The sequence below is a fragment of the Furipterus horrens genome, unplaced genomic scaffold (genome assembly GCF_987537825.1).
Source record: "Furipterus horrens unplaced genomic scaffold, mFurHor1.1.pri manual_scaffold_9, whole genome shotgun sequence".
Lineage (NCBI taxonomy): Eukaryota > Metazoa > Chordata > Mammalia > Chiroptera > Furipteridae > Furipterus > Furipterus horrens.
The window spans coordinates 56,170,175-56,192,002 of record NW_028327179.1 but is presented as its reverse complement, the minus strand read 5'-3'; positions in this window follow the sequence as shown (position 1 = coordinate 56,192,002).

Genomic DNA, 21,828 nt, shown 5'->3' with positions numbered 1-21,828 from the left:
ACAGCGTCCAACAGCGGTGGCCACACTGAGGGTGCTGGGCTGAGATGGAGGGATAACCAGACACACTGCATCTCCCTCTACAACTAAGAAGAAATACAACTACCTCAAAACTAGAAACAACCAGAAGTTCCAGAAACTCAAACTGCACGGAAGTCCAACAAACAGATATAAAGAAGAAATACTCATCCAGACAGGTAGGAGGGGCAGAGCCAGGATGGAGAGGATGTGGTGTGGTGGTGGCAGCAGCAGCAGCAGTGGCAGCAGTGACAGGCTGGCAGAAAGTGCAGTCACACATTTTAAAAAGTTGGGAGAGACACCTGGAGAGTGTTCTGAGATCCTCACCAGACCTCAAAGCTCATGGTCCCAGCACCAGGGAAAATCAAACCTCATTACTTCTGACTGTACAGACAGAGGGGGTTGGGGTGGAGGCAGAAATTGCCAGCCTATCAGCACAGTCCACTTGTTTAAAGGACCCCCACGGTCCTAGAATGTCCATAGACCCACCCACTCATGGAACAATGGCCAGGACAGCAGTTAGAGGGGTGTCAGTCTGATGTGGAAGTGGGAGAGGTGCCTGGAAAGGGGGCGAGTGGTGGGCAGGCAGCATTGTTACCTCTCGGACTCCTCCCTCACATACAGTGCCACAACGTGGTGAATCAGGTCGCCCTGCACTGATGCATTCCTAAGGCTCCACCCTTTGCAACATAACAGGAGCGACAGCTCTACCTGTGACTCGGAGACAAACAAACACATGAGCCTGTCAGAATGAGGAGACAGAAAAATATGGCCCAAAAGGGGGAACAGATCAAGGTTCCAGTGGGAGAGCTAAACAACGAGGAGATAGCCAACCTCACAGATGAGGAGATAGACAATCTAACAGATGCAGAATTCAAAACACTGGTGATAAACATGCTCACAGGCTTGACAGATATGCTTGAGTATGACAAACACAGAAGAAGTGAAGGCTATGCTAAGTGAAACGAAGGAAAATCCACACAAAACCAATGGTGAAGGGAAGGAAACTGGGGTTCAAATCAATGATTTGGAATATAAGAAAGAAAAAAACAGTCAACCAGTGCAGAATGAGAAAGCAAGAATTGAAAAAAATGAGGAAAACTTTCTAAATTTTGTGAAGGAGATGGACATACAGGTCCGGAAAGCACAGAGGGTCCTGGGCAAGCAAGATCCAGAGGGGACCACACCAGGATGTATCATGATCGAGATGCCAAAGGTGAAAGATAAAGAAAGAGTCCTGTGGGAAGCAATAGTGGGGCAGAGTTGCCTACAGGGGGGTCTACAGGACTATGACCTGATTTCTCGGAGGACACTTTGCAGGCAGGAAGGGACTGGCAAACAGTATTCTATGTGATAAAAGGCAACCTGCAAAGCTATCATTTAGAATGGAAAGGCAGATAAAGTGCTTCCCAGATAAGGTGAAGCTAAAGGAGTTCATCATCACCAAGCCATTATTACATGAAATGTCAAAGGGACTTACTTAAGAAAAAGAAGATCAAAACTATGAACACTAAAATTATGACAAACTCACAACTATCAACAACTGAATCTAAAAAATAAAAACAAAACCCAACTAAGCAAACTAGAAAAGGAATAGAATCATAGGTATGGGGATCATTTGGAGTGTTTTCATCTGGAAGGGAGGAGGGGAGAAATGGGGATATGGTGCAGGGATTAAGAAGCATAGTCGGTTGGTACAAAATAGACAGAGAATTTAAAAATAATATAGGAAAGGGTGAAGCCAAAGAACTTATATGTATGACCCATGGACATAAACTAAGGGGGGGGGAGATTACTGGAGGGAAGGTGTGTACTGGGCAGAGGGGAGCAAAAGGGAAAAAAATTGGGACAACTGTAACAGCATTATCAATAAAATATATTTTTTAAAAAGGTGACAGAAAAAAGATAGGAGGAAGAAGAGTTCAACAACCAAGAGGAGGACTTCATCCAAAGAAGATCATGTTGAGTATATGCTAGGATATGGAAGGAATTGTCCATTATGAACTGCTAGACAACAATCAAACAATTACTACTAATCCTTACTGTGAACAACTTCATCGTTTGAAAGCAGCTTTGAACCGAAAGCGATCCTCCTTAGTCAACAGAAAGGATGTCATCTTCCATCACGATAATGCTTGTCCTCACACAGCTCGACTCACCAAAAATTTCTTGAAAGAGCTTGTTTGGGAAGTATTGCTTCATCCTCCATATTCTCCTGACCTTGCTCCTTCTGATTATCGCTTATTTTGGGGACTACAGAACCATTTTGATGGACTTAGGTTGACATCAAGAGAAGAGGTTGAAAATGAGTTGGATCCATATTTTGCTTTAAAACCTAAAGAATTTTACAAGCGTGACATTTATAAGCTAGTTGACAGATGGAATGAGGTTCTAGAAAACAAAGAAGGTTATGTTAGTGAATAAATACTTTCATAATCATGGGCTTTTTTTATTTTTAAAATAGGCCTCAAAATCAGACATTATTTTTGTCTCAACCTTATGTATTAGGCACACTGCACACAAGGAGACAGAAACCATGAACTCATCTTTTATCCTTGGTAATCTTACAATATAATAAGAAACACACCGTTTTTCAAACATGCAGCCAGCACTGAAAAAAACATGATGTGAAGAAGTTTAAATCATTATTTGGTGTTTGATTCATCCCGATAGTGTTCGATTTATCTCAAAAAGGCAGAATCTATAAATGGCCTTTCTTCAGTATATTTTCAAGGAGGTTTCAACAACAGATAAAAAGAAATGTAAAAAGAAGAGTAACCAGAACATAGGAAACAGAACTCAGGCCTGCATCTATAACTTATTTACCATGTGGTTGGTCAAAACCACAACTTTGAGGGAAGAGGCAAAGAGGAACAGTGCTGTAATTTTACCAGAGCTAAAATCATGAAAGTATCTCCTTCTGGGAGGAAAAAAAAAAAAGGAAGGAAGAAGAGGGGCAAGGGTAGCATTATATTTTACTTGCTAATTTGTAAGTGCAATTAAGGTTAAAGTCATACTTCCCTTCACAATAAAATATAACTGAAAGTATTATGAGCAAGAGAGTGTTGTTTGTAAAGAATTTTTCAAAATGCTGTTTTTCTCCTAGAAAATGTGGTTTATCTAATTGATGGCTGAGGAAAACCATCTTTTTAAATTTCCCACTCAGTGAGTCAGCCTGGGGTGTGTCTGTCTTATAGCATCCTGTGAGATCCAGTAATCTAAACTGGCATGACCAACACAGCCCCAACCTCATGCGTCAAGAGTAGCTACCGGGTGCTGGGAAACCAGAGAGAGCCCAGTTTTCTAAACAGAGTGGTTAACACAATTGCATGTTAGGAAGTAGGGTTTTATCCTTTAAAGGCTCATTACCTATTTTTAAAATGAACCTGTTTAGTGGTTCCTATCAATACCCAGAAGCCTACAATTGGTAAAGGCCAAGTAATTACTCCAACTGAAAAGTATATATTATCGCTTTAGAGTTTTTTTATGTTTACCTTGAAGAGAATCTCCATACCATCATCAGTTGCATTAAGTGGAAGTGAAATGAGGAAGTCCTTTTCTAAACATAACTTTAGACACTGACAAAACAGAATGAATACTGAGTCAACTAATGAAACATCAAACACTGAGGAAAGAAAAAAGTAGTTAAAATTTTTTTTGTCTTGCCCTATACCATAACTTCTTTCCAAAACAAGAGATGTGTATGAATATGTGACTTAGGGGTAGTTTGGAAAAGAACAGAGAAGATAAATGGAAATAATAACAAATCAAATTTGTTGTGAAAAAAAATCTCTACCTTCCTTATTTTAGATAGTGCAGAGTAGGCATTTATCAGGGCACAATAAAAGAATGTATTTGGATAGTATATGGGACTCTAAAATTTACCTCATTAGACTTCTGTCCAAGATGGAGGCTTAAATAGACACACCGTGTCTCCTGCATAATAAGGAATTTACAAACACTTTGAAACTAAAAAAAACCCCAAAACCAGAAAAACAGAAAATCAAAACTACAAGGAAGTTCAGCAAAGAAATAACGAAGAAATATGCAGCCAGAAAGGTAGGAGAGGCAGAGCAGCAGCTATTGGGGAGGTGCTTGGCTGCAGCAGCTGGTGGCAGGGCTGGAGGCAGCCATTGCTGGCCGTGCCACTAGCAGTACAGTTACTGTAGCTGTGGCAAAAAGCACAGTCATACATATTAAACCCAGGAGGCATTCCAGCTCCAAACCAGACAGATCCCAGCCCCAGAACAGACCACATAGCTTGTGGTTCCAGCACTGGGGAAAATAGAGCCCATTGTTTCTGACCGTAAAAGCCAGTCAGGGATTGGGGTGGAGGAAGAAACTACCGGTCTCTCAAAGGATGCAGCTTGCTTAATACAGGAAGGGGAGAAGCGCCTGGAAAAAGGGCAAGTGCTGAGGAACTGGCATTGTTTCCTATCAGACCCCTCCCCCATTTACAGTGCCTCAACGTGGTGAAATGGGTCACCAGTACTGACAAATACTTAAGACTGCACCCTATATAATGAAATTGTGCGACGGATCTACCAAGACACAGAGGCAAACACAGAAAGCTGTCAAGGTGGGAAGACAGAAAAGTATGGGCCAAAAGGGGATCATATCAAGGTTCCAGTGGGAGAACTAAGTAACAAGAAAATAGCAAGCCGAACAGATGAGGAAATAGTGAACCTAACAGAAGCACAATTTAAGTCACTGGTGGTAAAGATGCTCACCGACCTTATAGAAAACATTAAACATAACAGGAAAGAAATGAAAGCTATACTAAGTGAAATGAAGGAAAATCCCCATGAAATTAGTGATGAAGGAAAAGAAATTAGGGCTCAAGTCAAAAAATTGGAACATAGAGAAGAAATAAACAGTCAACCAGTACAGAAGGAGGAAACAAGAATTTTTAAAAACTGAGGAGAGGCTTATAAACCTCTGGGGTAGCTTTAAACATGTCAACATCCAATTCATAGGGGTGTCAGAAAGAGAAGAGAAAGAGGAAGAGATTGAAAAACTACGTGAAAAAATAATGAAGGAAAAGTTCCCTAATTTGGGAAAGAAAATGGACATACAGATCCAGGAAGCACAGAGAGTCCTAAATGAACTAGACCCAGGGAGGACCACACCAAGACCTATCATAATCAAAACATCAAAGGTTCAAGATAAAGAGAGAACTTTAAAAGCAGCAAGACAGAAAAGGAGAATTTCCAACAAAGAGGTACCTATAAGACTGTCAGATGATTAAAAAAAAAAAAAAACATTGCAGGCAAGAAGGGACTGGCGGGAAATATTCAAAGTGATGAAGAGCAAGGACCTACAACCAAGATTACTCTATCCAGCAAAGCTATCATTTAGAATGGGAGGGCAGAGAAAATGTTTCCCAGACAAAATAAAGCTGAAGGAGTTCATCACCACCAAGCCATTATTATATGAAATGTTAAAGTGACTTATTTAAGAAAAAGAAGATCAAAACTGTGGACATTAAAATGACAACAGAGGACTTCCGGCCAAGATGGAGGCGTAGACAGATATGCTGCATCTCCCTCCACAATTAAGAAGGAATACAACTACTTCAAAACTAGAAACAACCAGAAGTTCCAGAAAATAAAACTAAATAGAACTCCAGCAAACAAAGATATAAAGAAGAAATACTCATCCAGACAGGTAGGAGGGGCGGAGCTGGGGCAGAGAGGACTTGGTATGGTGGTGGCAGAAGTGGCAACAGCAGCAGGCCAATGGAAAGTGCAGTTACACACATTTCAAAAAGTCAGGAGGAACACCTGCGGAGCATTCCCAGCCTCTCACCAGACCCGGCAGCTCACTGTCCCAGCACTGGAGAAAATCAAGCCTCATTGCTTTTGACTGTGCAAACCAGTGGGGTTTGGGACAGAGGCAGAAACTGCCAGTTTCTCAGCAGAGTCCACTTATTTAAAGAGCCCCCACAGACCTAGAATATCCACAGACCCACCCACTCTGGGAATGACGGCCAGGGCAACAGCTACAGGGGCGCCAGTTCGGTGCGGAAGTGGGAGAAGTGCCTGGAAAAGGGGCGAGTGCTGGACAAGTAGCATTGTTCCTTCTCAGACCCCTCTCCCACATACAGAGCCACAACATGGTGAAACAGGTCCCCCATTACTGACAAGTACCTAAGGCTCCGCCCCTCACAACATAGTAGGAGTGACAGCTCTCCCTGGGACACAGAAGCAAACAAACACAGGAGACTTCTGGCCAGGATGGAGGCCTAGACTGACGTGCTTTGTTTCCCTCCACAACTAAGAAGGAATACAACTACCGCAAAAGGAGAAATAACCAGAAGTTCCAGAAAATAAATGCAAGACCAACATATGAAGTTATAAAGAAGTGGTGCACATCCACACAGGTAAAGAGGTGAAGCCGGGGAGAAGAGTTCAAGCTGTGCTGTCCGCAGCAGCAGCAGCAGCAGCGACAGGCAGTGGGACGGCGGTAAGCTCAGACACCCATATTTAGGAGGAGGTGAGAAGCGCCTGAGGAGCACCCCTGGCTGCAGACCAGACCCATCAGCTTGCGATTCCAAAGCTGGGGAAGGCAGACCTCCATTGTCTTGGACTGTGAAGCCCAGAGAGGGTAGGAACAGAGGAGGAAGCTCCTGGTCACTCAGAGAGTGAACAGCAGAAAATCATCTTGGATCCCCACCCCCGCAGAAAATGCCACAGTGTGTTGAGACAGGTCGCCCAGCTGTGACAAGTGCATGGGGCTCTGCCCCCTATAGCATAGGAGGTGTGATAGCCCTGCCCAGGGAGCAAAGGTAAACACAAAACAGTCAGGATGGCACAGATCATAATAGAGATCCCAGTGATGCAGCTGACCAGACAGCAAATATCTAATCTAATGAAATATCAGATAGAAAATCTTTCTGAGGCTCAGTTTAGAGCTTTGCTTATAAAAATGCTTACAGACCTAACAGCAGATCTTAAACAAGATGGGAAAGGAATGAAGGCTAGTCCTGCTGAAATGAACAAAAACACATACAAAACTAGTAGTGAGGGCAAGAAAACCAGGGATCAAATCAAAAAATTGGAACATAGGGAAGAACAAACAGTCAACCTGTGCAGGAAGAGGAAAGGAAAAGTGAGGAAAATGAGGAGAGGCTTGGAAACCTATGGGACAGCTATGGGCAGGCCAACATCCAAATCATAGGGTTGCCAAAATGTGAAGAAGAAGAACTAGAAATTGAAAAATTATGTGGAAAGATAATGAGGCAGAATTTCCCTAACTTGGGGAAGGAAATGGACTTGCAGGTCCAGGAAGCACAGAGTTAAAATAAAACTAGACCTAGGGAGAACCACACCCTAGACACACTATAATCAAACTGTCAAAAATTAAGGATAAAGAGAGAATCTTAAAAGCAGCAAGAGAGAAGAAGAGACTTACATACAAAAGGGTCCCAATAAGACTATCAGCTGATTTCTCAAAAAAAAACTCTGCAGGCAAGAAGGAACTGGTAAGAAATATTCAAAGTAATGAAAAGCAAAAACCTACAACCACGGTTACTCTATCCAGCGAAGCTGTCATTCAGAAGAGAAGGGCAGAGAAAACACTTCCAGGACAAAGTAAAACTGAAGGAGTTTATCAGATCCAAACCACTGTTTTATGAAATTTTAAAGGGACTTGTTTAGGAGACGAAGGATCAAAACTATGAACATTAAAATGAAAACTATCACAACAACCAACAACAGAAGCTAGGGAACTGAAACAAAGGCGGACTAAGTAGGCAACGAAAGTGGGAAAAGAATTATAGGTATGGGGAACATTCTGGGGGGAGGTCAGTGGGGAGGGGGAAGGGGGGAAACGGAGGAAGATGATACAAGAATTAAGAAGCATAGTAGGAAGGAGTGGAGTAGATAGGAAGATGTTGAGAAGAACTATATGCCCAACAAATGGACATGGACTAAGTGCAGAGACAACTTGAGGGAGAGGGGTCACTGGATGGAGGGGAACAAAGGGAAAAGAAATTGGGACAACTGTAATAGCATAAACAATAAAGCATATTAAAAAAAACAAAGAAAAAAATGAAATAAAAAATAAAACAAAACAAAAATGACAACAGAATCACAACTATCAACAACAGAAGCTATGAAATGGAAACAAAGGCAAACTAAGCAGACAATCAGAGTGATAACAGAATCACAGGTATGGGGAACATGTGGAGGTATGTCAGCTGGGAGGAGGAAGGGGGGGAGGAAGAAAATGGTGCAGGAATTAAGAAGCATTGTAGGAGGGAGCAGAATAGACAGGGGGTTGTAGAGAAGAGCTTATATGCACAACTCATGGACATGAACTAAGGGTGGTGGGACTGCTGGGGGGAGAGGGACTGCTGAGTGGAGGAGAGCAAAGGGAAAAGAAATTGGAAAAGCTGTAACAGCATAATTAATAAAACATACCAATAATCACGTGATCACATCAAATGAAGTGCTCATCCATGAGATGCTCTTCGCCGACGACGCAGCTTTGACATCACACTCCGAAGAGGGACTCCAGCAGCTAGTCACTTGCCTTTCCCATGCATGCAAGGAGTTCGGACTAGCCATCAGCCTGACGAAGAGGAATGTTATGACTCAAGGCACGGGGACTCCCCCATGCATCACCATCGACGGATACACCCTGGAGGTTGTCAACGACTTCACTTACCTCGGGTCCACCATCTCGAGCTCTCTGTCAGTCGACTTGGAGGTCAACCGGAGAATCGCCAGGGCAGCCACAGTTATGGCCAGACTGAACCGGCGAGTGTGGAACAATTCCAGCCTCACTGAGAAAACCAGACTGCGCATCTACCAAGCCTGCGTACTCAGCACTCTCCTCTATGGCAGCGAGACGTGGACCACCTACGCAAGGCACGAAAGGAAACTCAACAGCTTCCACATGAGGTGCCTGCGACGCATCCTGCATGTCGCCTGGCAGGATAAGGTCCCCAACACCGAGGTGCTGAAGCGAGCCAATATGAGCAGTTTGCATGCAGTTCTTAGCGAGAGACACCTCAGGTGGCTCGGCCATGTCAAAAGAATGGATGCAGGCCGTATCCCCAAAGACCTCCTCTACGGCGAGCTAGCAGAAGGCAAGAGGATGACAGGGTGCCCAAAACTGCGGTTCAAAGACATCTGCAAAAAGGACATGACACAATGCTCCATCAATCTCAACACATGGGAAGTTCAAGCAGACGACCACCTAGCCTGGAGGCTCGCGGTCAGGCAAGGTACGTCACGCGCGGAGGCTGCGCGCAACGAGGAGGCAGTCCAGAAAAGATCGAGGCGGAAGCAGCGTCAGCAGCAGCAACAACAGCCATCTGCCTTCACCTGTACCAAGTGCGGCAGGGATTGTCACTCCCGAATCGGACTGCACAGCCATTCTCAGCGGTGCAGATAGACTCTCAGGAAGCTACGCCATCGTCTCTCGAGACGGATGGCTGCCGACGACGACGACGACGACATCAAATGATGCAGAAAAAGCATTTGATATAATTCAACACCCATTTATGACTTAAAATAAAACAACTCTTAGCAACATGGGAATATAGGGAACACACCTCAACATAATAAATACCATATATGACAAACCCACAGCCAACATCATACCCAATGGGCAAAAACTAAAAGGGTTTCCCCTAAGATCAGGAATGAGAGAGGGATATCTGCTTTCACCACTCATTCAATATAGTGCTGGAAGTCCTAGCCATAGCACTCAGATAAGAAGAACTAATAAAAGGCATCAAAATTGGAAAGGGAAAAGTAAAACTGTCATGATTTGAAGATGACATGATACTATATGGAGAGAACCATAAAGATTCTACCAGAAAAACTACTAGAACAAATAAATGAATTCAGTAAAGTTGCAGGATACAAAATAAGTATCCAGAAATCAGTTGCATTTCTATACACCAATAATGAACTATCAAAAGGAAAACTAAAAAACAAAAAACAAAAATCAAAATAAAAACAATAATCCCATTTAAAGTTGTACCAAAAAATTAAATACTTAGGAATAAATTTAACCAAAGATATAAAATATCTGTACTTGGAAAATTACAAGACACCAAAGAAAGAAATTGAAGAAGCTACAAATAGTGGAAACATATACCATGTTCAAGAACAGGAAGAATTAACATCACTAAATGTCCATACTACCCAAAGCCGTCTATAGATTCAATGAAATTCTGATCAAGATACCAATGGCGTTTTTCACAGAACTAGAAAAAAAATTCCAAAAATGTATATGAAACAATAAAAGACACTGAATAACCACAGCACTCTTGAGAAAATAGAACAAAGTTGGAGGAATCATGCTACCTAATATCAAACTATACAACAAGGCCATAGTAATTAAAACAACATGTTACTAGCATTAAAATAGAGACATAGATCAATGAAACAGAATAGAGAGCCCAGAAATAAACCCATGCCTTTATGATTCATTGATATTTGACAAAAGAAGCAAGAACATACAATGTGCTAAAGGTAGTCTATCCAAAAATGATGTTGGGGAAATTGGACAAATACATGCAAAAATATGAAAGTAGACCACTTTCTTACAATATACACAAGAATAAGCTCAAAATGGATTAAAGACTTAAATGTTAGACTCAAAACCAGAAAAAGCCTAGAGAAAAAGAACATAGGCAGTAAAATCTTAGGTACTTTTAGTAGCAATATTTTTTCTGATACATCTCCTTGAGTAAGGGAAACAAAAGAAAAATAAAGGGGACTACATTGAACTAAAAAGTTTTTGCACAGCAAAGGAACCCATCAATGGAACGAAAAGACAACCCACTGAGAAGGTATTCACTAGTGATATATCTGGTAAACGGTTAGTATCCAAAATTTATAAAGAACTCATAAAACTCAATACCAATAAAACCAATCCAATTAAAAAATGGCCAGAGGACCTGAACAGACACTTCTATGAAGAGGAAATATAGATAGCCAATCATATGAAAAAAGTGCTCAACATGACTAACCATCAGATAAATACAAATTAAAACCACAATGAGATTTCACCTCACACCAGTCAGAATGGACATTGAATAAATCAACAAACAAAAAGTGTTGATGAGGATGTAGGAAAAAGGGAATCCCCATGCACTGTTGGTGGGAATCCAGATGGGCAATCACTGTGTATTAATCTCAGAAAATTAAAAATGTAACTTCCTTATTACCCAGTGATTCCACTTCTGGAGATATATCTGAAGAAGCCCCAAACACTAGTTAAAAAATATATATGCATCTTTATGTTCACTGCAGTGTTGTTTACAATAGCCAAGATTTGGCAGCAGCCCAAGTGCCCATCAGTGGTACTACACAATGTAATACTGCTCAACTGTAAAAAAGAATAAAATCTTACCTTTTGCAACAGCATGGATGGACTTGAGAAGTATTATGATAAGGAAATCAGTTTGTCAAAGAGAGACAAATAGCATATGATTTCACTTATGCATGGAACCTAACAAACAAAATAAACTAACAAACAAAATAGAAACAGACTCATAAAGAGAACAGACTGACAACTGTCAACGAGAGAGGGTGCTGGGTGAAAAAGTAAAGGGATTAAGCAAAAAAAAAAAAAAAAAAAAAAACTCAAGACAGACAACAGCATGGTGAATATCAGAGGAAAAGGGGGTTAGGGTGGTAGAAGATGGTATATGGGGGATAAATGGTGATGGAAATGGACTTGGCTTGGGGTGGTAAACACACAATACAATACGCATAATGTATTACAGAATCATACATCTGAAACTTACATAATTTTATTAACCAATGTTAGTCCAATAAACTCAATTTAAAAGATTTAAAATTATTTTTTACCTCGTTAAACTTTCACAGTTACTTCTTTAGAATAAGTTGTAGAAGCTGCAAAATGAATCAATAAGATGCAGTATTTCCTCAGACTAAAAAGCCTTTACTCAAATCTTCAGGAATTAATATATGAGATAAATTAAGGTCATGGGAGAACGGATGGGACACCAGCTAAGTTAAGTTTCTTAAGAAGGTGTCTAGGGCTGTATGAAGTTTTTTGTTTTGGGGAATCAGCAATGTACAGAGATTTATGATAACTTGAGCTTTTCTTACATGATTAAGACTAAAATAAAAATTTATAAGATCCTGGGTAACACAAAGTTAGAGAAGGAAATAAGCTGAAAATAAGCAATATGTTAGGTAAAAAATGTATAATAAGATCTTAACATTAGAACAGATTAAATAATATCACTAAATTAGATCTCTAGAAACCTCATCAAGATAGGCAAACTATGTGCCTCTACCCACTTCTGGCAGAGGTTTCAGGATGTTAGGGTATTTATGATAGAAACATTATAGGTTTAAGAGGATTATCCAGAAGTTTGATCCTGAGAAAACACATGTTTCTTGGTTCTCTGGTGTTTTCCTGACTGCTCATTATCAACTGTGTAATCTTCACTGCTCTACAATCCAAAAAACATCAAAATTATATACCCAGATTATGATGATCAGCTCTGGTCAGCTTTAGAAGTAGAAAGCCATGGCCACCCATGGGAGACTGAAGTCTCTACTCAGAGCTGGCTATTAGAAATAAAGACAAAGGACTGACAAACCCACACTATTGTGACTACTGATAAAATTATTTTACAACTGTGAATATCTGCTGAATTCTTTACATTAGTTTCTTGACTGCTTCCTTAAATATTTTCAAAAACCATTGTAACTGTAGATTCTCTGTTTTTTCCCCATTTTTTAGTTTCAGCTTGATTGAGGTGTGTTGATATCTAAAATTACAAGATATTTAAAGGTTGCAGTGTGGTGAGTTGATCTACATATACATTGTGAAAGATACCTTCACCATCTAGTTAATTAACACATCTATCACTTATTTATTTATTTATTTATTTATGAGAACATTTATATTTTACTCCCTTAGCAAATTTCTACTTATCAAGCATAGTCACGATGCTTTACATTAGGCCCTCAGACCTTATTCATCTAATGGCTGAAAGTTTGTATCCTTTTACCCACCTCTCTTTGTTTAAGCCACATTCCAGCTACTTGCAATTACTTTCTACACTGTTTCTATGAGTTTGACTTTTTTTTTTCCATATTTCACATATATGTGATATCAGGCAGTATTTGTCTTTCTCCATCTGATTTATTTTATTTGCTATGATGTCTTCAATTTCCATCCATGTTGTTGCAAATGATAGGGTTTCCTTCTTTCTCATGGTGAATAATAGTTACTATATATATATGCCATGTATTCTTTAGCCATCTGTTCTTTGACACTTAAGTCATTTCCATATCTTGGCTGTTGTAAATAATGCTGCAATGAACATGGGGGTGCATATATCTCTTCAATAGCTTGTTTGCATGTCCTTTGATTATATTTTCAGAATGGGGTTTCTAGAGCATATGGTGGTTTTATCTGTAATTTTTTGAGGAACCTTCATACTGCTTTCCGTTGTAACTGTAAGTACATTCCCACCAACAGTGCACAAGGGTTCCCTTTTTCTACATAGTTGCTAACACTAGTTATCTCTTATCTTTCTGATGATATCCATTCTAATATGGCATGACATGATATCTCATATGATTTTGATTTGCGTTCCCTGATAATTAGTAATGTTGAGTCCCTTTTCATGTACCTGTGGGCTGTTTGTGTGTTTCCTTAAAAAATGTCTATTCAGTTCCTTTGCCCATTTTTTTTTTCTTTTAAATTTTATTGTTGTTCAATTACGGTTGTCTCTATTTTACCCCATTGCTCTCCCCTGCCACACCCCACCCCCACTCCCATAGTCAATCTCCACCCTGTTGTCCATGTCCATGGGTCCTTTATATCTATTCCTTGGCTAGACCCTTCTCCTTATTTCCCATGTTAATCCCGTTCCCCCTCCCCTCTCTTCACTGTCAGTTTGTTCCTTTCTTTAAGTGAATTATTTGTCAGGAGTGGTGTTATTCTTGCTGTTGTGTTGTATTTTTATGTGTTATGGATATTAACCTCTTATATATGTTTTGAAAATATTTTCTCCAATTTGGTAGTTTGCTTTTAATTTTGTTGATAGTCTTCTCTGCTCTGCAGCAGCTTTTTAATTTGATGTAGTTCTACTTATTTATTTTTGTTCTTGTTGTCTTTGCTTTTGTTGTCAAATCCAAAAAATCATTGCCATGATTGATGTCAAAAAGTTTACCTGCTGTTTTCTTCCAAAAGTTCTATGGTTTTAAATCTTATGTTCAAGTCTTTACTATATTTTAATTTGACTTAGGGGTATGGTGTAAGATAGTGGTCTAATTTTTTTTTTGCAAGTGACTGTCCAGTTTTATTAATACAATTTTTAAAGATATTATTATTTCTCCATTGTATATTCATGGCTCCTTTATCATAAATTAATTTACCATATATACAAAAATTTATTTATGGGTTCTCTTCTAGTCCATGAATCTATGTATCTGTTTTATGCCAGTACCATACTCGTTTGATTATAATAACTTTGTAATATCATTTGAAATCAGGGAAGTATAATGTCCCCAACTTTGTTCTTTCTCAAGATTACTTTGGCTATTCAAGTACTTTGTTGTTCAATACAAATTTTAGAATTGTTTTTATTACTTCTGTGGAAAAAAATGCCATTGTAATTTTGATAGGGATTGCAATAAATCTGTATATAGCTTTGGGTAGTATAGACATTTAATAATATTGTCTTCAGATACATAAGCACAGAATATCTTTCCATTTATTTGTGTCCTCTCCAGTTTCTTTTATGAATGTCTTAAAGTTTTAAGTGTATAGATTTTTTTACTTTTTTGGTTAAATTTATTCCTAGGTATTTTATTCATGTTGTTGCATTATAAATGGATTGTGTTTTTAATTTCCCTTTCTCACAGCTTGGTCCTGGTGTATAGATATGCAGCTGATTTTTGTAAATTGATTGGGTGGTTTCCATATCTTAGTAATAGTAAATAATGCTGCAATGTATATAGGAGTGCTTATATTCTTCCAAATTAGTATTTCAGATTTCTTCAGATAAATTCCCAGAAGTGGAATACCTGAGTCATAATGCAGTTATATTTTAAATTTTGAGGAACTCCATATTGCTTTCCACAGTGGCTGCACAAGTCTGCATTCATAATAGTGCAAAAGTGTTCCCTTTTTCCACATCCTCACCAGCGCTTGTTGCAACTTTACTTAATCGTTGATTAATTTAACAGTTTTTTTTTTTTTTTTTTTGGTGTCATCTTTAGGGTTTTCTCTATTATGTTATCTGAAGACAAACAATTTTACTTTTTTCTTTTTGATGAATGATATTTATTTTTATTCTTGTCTAATTGCTCTGGCTTGGACTTCCAGTGCTATGTTGAATAAAAGTGATGAGAGTGGGCATCCTTGTCTTGTTTCTGATCTGAGAGAAAAAAGCTGAAGCTTTTTTTTGTTGAGGTTGTTACCTGTGGGATTGTCATATATGGCCTTTATTATGTTGAGGTTGTTCCTCTGTACCAAATTTGATGAGAGTTTTTATCATAAATGGATGTTGAATTTTGTCAAATGCTTTTTATGCATCTATTGAGATAGTCATTTGATTTTTATGCTTTATTTTGTGAATGTGCTGTATCATATTGATTGAGTTGTGGATGTTGAACAATCTTTTCCTCCCTGGAATAAATCCCAATTAATCATGTTGTAAAATTTCTTTCATGTATTGTTGGTTTGGTTGCCTATTATTTTATTGAGGATTTTTGTATGTATCTTTATCAGAAATATTGGTCTGAAATTTTCTTGTAGTATCCTGGTTTCATTTTGGTATCAGAGTAACAATGGCTTCTTAAAATAAGTTTAGACATATTCCCTCCCCTTTTATTTTTTGGAGGAGCTGAGAAGGACTGGTATTAATTATTCTTCAAATATGTGGAAGAATTCATCGGTAAAACCATCTAGTCCTCAACTTTTGTTTGGGAGAGGTTTCTGATTACAGTGTCAATATCCTTAGTAAAAATTGATATGTTTAGACTTTCTATTTTCTCAAATAGAGAATCTCTCAGGTTCAATCTTAGTACATTGCATATTTCTAGGAATTTACCCATTTCTTCTAGAAGTCTAATTTGTTGGCATATAGGCATAGTGGCCTCACAAAAATCTTTGTATTTCTGTGTTATGAGTTGTAATGCCCCCTTTCATTTCTTGTTTTATTTGAGTCACCTCTGTTTTGTTCTTCAGTTTAGCAAAAGTTTGTCTATTTAGTTTATGCTTTCAACAAAAAGCAGCTCAATATAATTGATCTTTTTCCATTGTCTCTTTAGTTTCTACTTTACTTATTTATGCTCTGAAATTTGTCGTTTCTTTTTTCCTACCAAATTTGGACTTAGTTTGTTCTTTTTCTGGTCTCTTGAGGTATAAATTTAGTTTTCTGTTTGGTTCCTTCTTTTCTATGAATGCAGGCAGTTATCACTGTGAAGTTTTTCTTTTTTATTGTATTTTTTCCATTACCATTTATCCCCCTTAACCACCCACCTTTCTCCAACAATCATCCCACTGCTCTTCAGGCACATAACTCCTTTTTCCTTGTTGCTTGGTCCCTCTACCCCTTGACCCCCTCCCCCTAGAGCTCTCAGCCTGATGGCTCATCTATGAGTCTGTCTCTATTTTACTTGTTAGTGTAGTTTGTTCATTAGATTCCATATACAAATGAAATCATAGGGTATTTATCTTTCTCAATTGACTTATTCCACTCCAGGCCCATCCATGTTGTTGCAGAGGATAAAATTTTCCTCTTTTTTATGGCCAAGTAGTATTCCACCATGTATATGTACCAAACTTATTTTTTCCACTCATCTACTGATGGACACTTGGGCTGCCTTCATATCTTGGTAATTGTAAATAATGCTTCAATGAATATAAGAGTGCTTATATTCTTTCAAATGAGTGGTTCAACTTTCTTCAGATAAATTCCTAGAAGTGGAATACCTGGGTCATAGGGCAGTTACATTTTAAATTTTTTAAGGTATCTCCATACTGCTTTCCACAGTGGCTAAACCAGTCTCTATTCCCAGCAGTGCAAAATGGTTCCCCTTTTTTCCACATCCTTGCCAGCACTTATTGTTTGTTGAAATATTGATGATAGACATTCTGACCAATGTGGGATATCTCACTATAGGTTTTCTTTACTCTGTTTTAAAGTATATTTTATAATTATGCTATTACAGTTGCCCTAGTTTTTCCCCTTTACCACCCTCTACCCAGTACATCCCTTCTCTCTAGCAATCACCCTCCCTTGGTTTATGTCCATGGGCCATGCATATAAGTTCTTTGGCTTCTCCATTTACTTTACTATTCTTAACGTCCCCCTATTTATTTTGTACCTACCAGTTATGTTTCTTGATTCCTGCAAGTTCCCCCCATTCACCCCCTTCCCTCTCCCCACTGATAACTCTCCCTACAATCTCCATATCTATTATCATGCTCCTGTTGTAGTTGTTTGCTTAGTTTGTTTTTGTTTTCTTAGATTCACTTGTTAATAGTTGTGAGTTTGTTGTCATTGTAATGTTCATAGTTTTGATCTTCTTCTTTTTATTAAATGTGTCTCCTTAGCACTTCATATAATAAGGTCTTAATGATGATGAACTCCTTTAGGTTTATCTTGTCTGGGAAGCACTTTATCTGCCATTCAATTCTAAATGACAGCTTTGCTGGGTAGAGTAATCTTGGCTGTAGGCCCTTGCTTTTCATTACTTTGAATACTTCTTGCCAGTCCCTTCTTGCCTGCAGTTTCTTTTGAGATATCAGCTGATAGTCTTGCAGGAACTCCTTCGTAGGTAACTCTTCTTTTCTCTTGCTGCTTTTAAGATTCTATCTTTATGTTTAAACTTTAGCATTTTAATTATGATGTGTCTTTGTGTGGTCCTCTTTGGGTCTATCTTGTTTGGGACTCTATGTGCTTCCTGGACTTATATGTCTATTTCCTTCTCCAAATTTGGGAAGTTTTCCTTCATTATTTTTTCAGAAAGGTTTTCAATTTCTTGCTCTTCCTCTTCTCCTTCTGGCACCCCTATAATTTGGATATTGGTGTGTTTAAAGTTGTCCCAGATGTTCCTAAGTCTCTCCTCATTTTTTTCAATTTTTGTGTCTTCATTCTGTACTAGTACACTCTTTATTTTTCCTTATACTTCAAATTATTGATTTGAACACCAGCTTTCTTCCCTTCACCATTGTTTTCATGTGGATTTTTCTTTACTTCATTTAGTATAGCTTTCACTTTTTTATGCATTTGAGATACTCAATGATTTTTGTGAGCATCATCATCAGCGATGTTTTGAACTCTGCATCTGTTAGGTTGGCTATCTCCTCCTTGCTTAGTTCTCCCTCTAGAGTTTTGATCTGCTTCTTATTTTGTGCCATACTTCTCTATCTTCTCAACTTGGCAGCCTCCTGTGCATGCCTCTGTGTATTAGGTATAGCCGTCACACTTAGCACATTGTAAAGGGTGGAGCCTTAGATATTTGTCCATGCAGGGAAACCCATTTCACCACCTTGTGGCTCTGTATGTGGAGTAAGGGAGGTAACAATGCTGCTTGCTCAGCACTCACCCCTTTTCCAGTCACTTCACCAGCTTCCCATATGTAACTGGTGCTACCCTCTAGCTGTTGCCCTGGTAATGGTTCCAGGGTAGTTGGGTTTGAGTAATTCTAGGACCTGGGGGCCCTCTAAACAAACTCTCATGAGAGACTGGCAGTTTCTTCTGCAGCCCCAATGCCCAATGTTTTTCACAGCCAGAAGCAATGAGGCTTTATTTTCCTGGTGCTGGAACCAGGAACTGTGTGGTCTGGCCTGGGACTGGGATCGCTCCCCATGTGTTTCCCCTGGCTTTCATAATGTGTGACTTCTCTTTCTGCCATCCAGCCACAGCCACTGAGTTGCTGCCACCACTGCCACACCATATCTTCTCCACCCCAGCTTCTCATTCTGCCCCTCCTATCTGTCTGGATGAGTATTACTTCTTTATATCTTTGTTGGACTTCCATGCAGTTCAATTTTCTGGCAGTTCTGGTTGTTTTTTGTTTTGAGGTAGATGTAATCCTTCTTATAATTGTGAAAGGATGCAAAGCATGTCTACCTATGGCTCCATCTTGGCTGGAATTCATTGTGGTTTTAATTTTCATTTCTCTGAGGATTGATGACATTGGTCATATGTATGTCCTCTTTGGAGGTGTCTATTCGGGTCTTTTGCCCATTTTTAATCAAACTGTTTGGTGTTCGGTGTTGAGTTTTATGTTTTTTATAAATTTTGGATATTAACCCCTTATCAAATATATCAGTGAATATGTTCTTCCATTAAGTTGGTTGCCTTTTATTTTGTTGATGGTTTCCAGTGTAGTTTAAAAAAATTTTAATTTGATGTCTTTTGTTTCCCTTGCCTGAGGAGAGATATCTCAGAAATAAAATATTTCTATGAACATTTCTGAGATTTTACTGCCTATATTTTCTTCTGTAATTTTTATGATTTAATTCTAACATTTAAGTCTTTAATCCATTTTGAATTTATTCTTCTGTGTGGTGTAAAAACGTCATCTAGTTTCATTTTTCTGCATGTAAGTGGCCAATTTTCTCAACACCATTTATGGAATATTCTATCTTTAGCCCATTGTATGTGCTTGTTTCTTCTGTCAAATATTAATTGAGTATAAAGGCATGGATTTATTTCTGGGTTCTCTATTCTACTTCATTGATTGATGTGTCTGTTTTATACCAGTACCAACCAAGCTGTTTTGATTACTATGGTCTTATAGCATAGTTTGATGTTAGGTAGTATAATCCTCCAACTTAGTTCTTTATCAAGATTGCAGTGCTATTTGGGGCCTCTTGTGGTTCCATATAAAGTTTTGAAATATTTGTTCCAGTTCTGTTAAATATGTCATTGGTAGCTTGGTAAGAATTGCATTGAATCTATAGAATGCTTTGGGTAGCATGAACATTTTAATGATGTTAATTCTTCCTACCCATGAACATGGTATGTGCTTTCACTTTTTTATATCTTCTTTAATTTTCTTATTCAGTTTCTTATAATTTTCCAAGTACAGAGTTTTTACATCCTGGGTTAAATTTATTTTTAGGTATTTTAGTAATTTTTAATGGAATTTTTTAAAATTTCTCTTCCTAATAGTTCATTATTGGCATATAAATATGCAACTGATTTCTGCATATTAATTTTGTAACCTGCTACTGAATTCATTTAGCAGTTCTTGTAGTTTTTTGGTGGAATTCAGGGTTCTCTGTGTACAGTATCATTTGATCTGCAAATCCAGTTTTACTTCTTCCTTTCCAATTTGAATGCTTTTTATATTTTATTCTTCTCTGATTGCTGTGGCTAGGACTTCTAATACCATGTTGCGTAAGAGAGGTGAAAGCAGGCATCCATGTTTTGTTCCCTATTTTAAGGGGAATGCTTGCTGCTTTTGCTGGTTCAGTGTGATACTAGCAGTGGGTTTGTCAAATATGGCCTTTATTATATTTAGGTATTTTTCCTCTAGTCCCACTTTCCTGGGAGTTTTTAATCACAAATGGGTGCTAGATTTATCAAATGCTTTTCCTGCATCTATTTATATAATCATGTGGTTTTTATCCTTCATTTTGTTTATGTTGTGTTATCACATTTATTAATGTGTGAATATTTTACCAACCTTGCATTCCAAGAATAAATTCAATTTGATCATGGTATATGAGCTTTTTGATGTATTGCTGTATTTGGTTTGCTAATATTTTGTTGAACATAGCATCTATGTTCATCGGGATAATTGTCCTAAAACTTCTCTCTTTGTAGTGTCTTTATCTGGTTTTGGAATTAAGGTAATACTGCCTCCATACAATGAGCTTAGTTGTCTTTCCTCCTCTTGAACTTTTCAAAATAGTTTGAGGAGAGGTGTGAGTTCTTCCAGAATGTTTGGTAAAATTCACTTGTGAAGCCATCTGGTCCAGGATATTTTTTTGTTGGGGTTTTGTTGTTGTTGTTACTGCTTAAGTTCACTAGGTGTAATCTATTCAGATTCTCTGATTCTTCCTGATTTAGTTTTGGAAGATTGTATACTTCTAAAAATGTATCTATTTTGTCAAGGTTGTAAAATTTGTTGGAATATAGTTGTTCATAATATTTTCTTACAAATCCTTTGTAGTTTTTTGGTGTCAGTTGTAATTTGTCATCTTTCATTTCTGATTTTATTTTACTGGGTTCTTTCTCTTTCTTTCTTGATGAGCCTGGTTAAAGGTTTGTCAATCTTCTTTTTCTTCTCAAGAAATAAGCTCTTGGGTTCATTGATCTTTTATATCAGTTTTTAGAATCTATTTTGTTTACTTCTGCTCTAATCTTAATTATTTTTTCTTTGAGTGCACTGGAGGCTTTGTCTGATGTTATTTTTCAAGTTCTTTGAAGTGTAAATTTATATTGTTTATTGGTTCTTTTCTTGTTTCCTGAGATAAGCCCATAGAGATATAAATTTTCCTCTTAGGATTGCTTCCCTGGTGTCCCAAAGATTTTGGTTTGCTGTGTCCTCATTTTCATTTGTTTCTGTTAGCTTTTGATTTCTTCCTTGATCTTATTGTTGACCCATTTGTTGATTAATAACATGCTATTTAGCTTCCATGTCTTTATGTATTTTCCAGTTTCACTCTCGTGATTGAGTCCTAATTTCATAGCATTGTAGTCAGAAATGTGGACATAATTTCGATCCTCTTAAATTTTTTGAGACTTCTTTGTGTCCTAACCTGTGGTCTATCCTAGAAAACATTCCATGTGCCCTTGAAAAGTATGTACATTCTGCTGCTATGGGGTGAAATTCC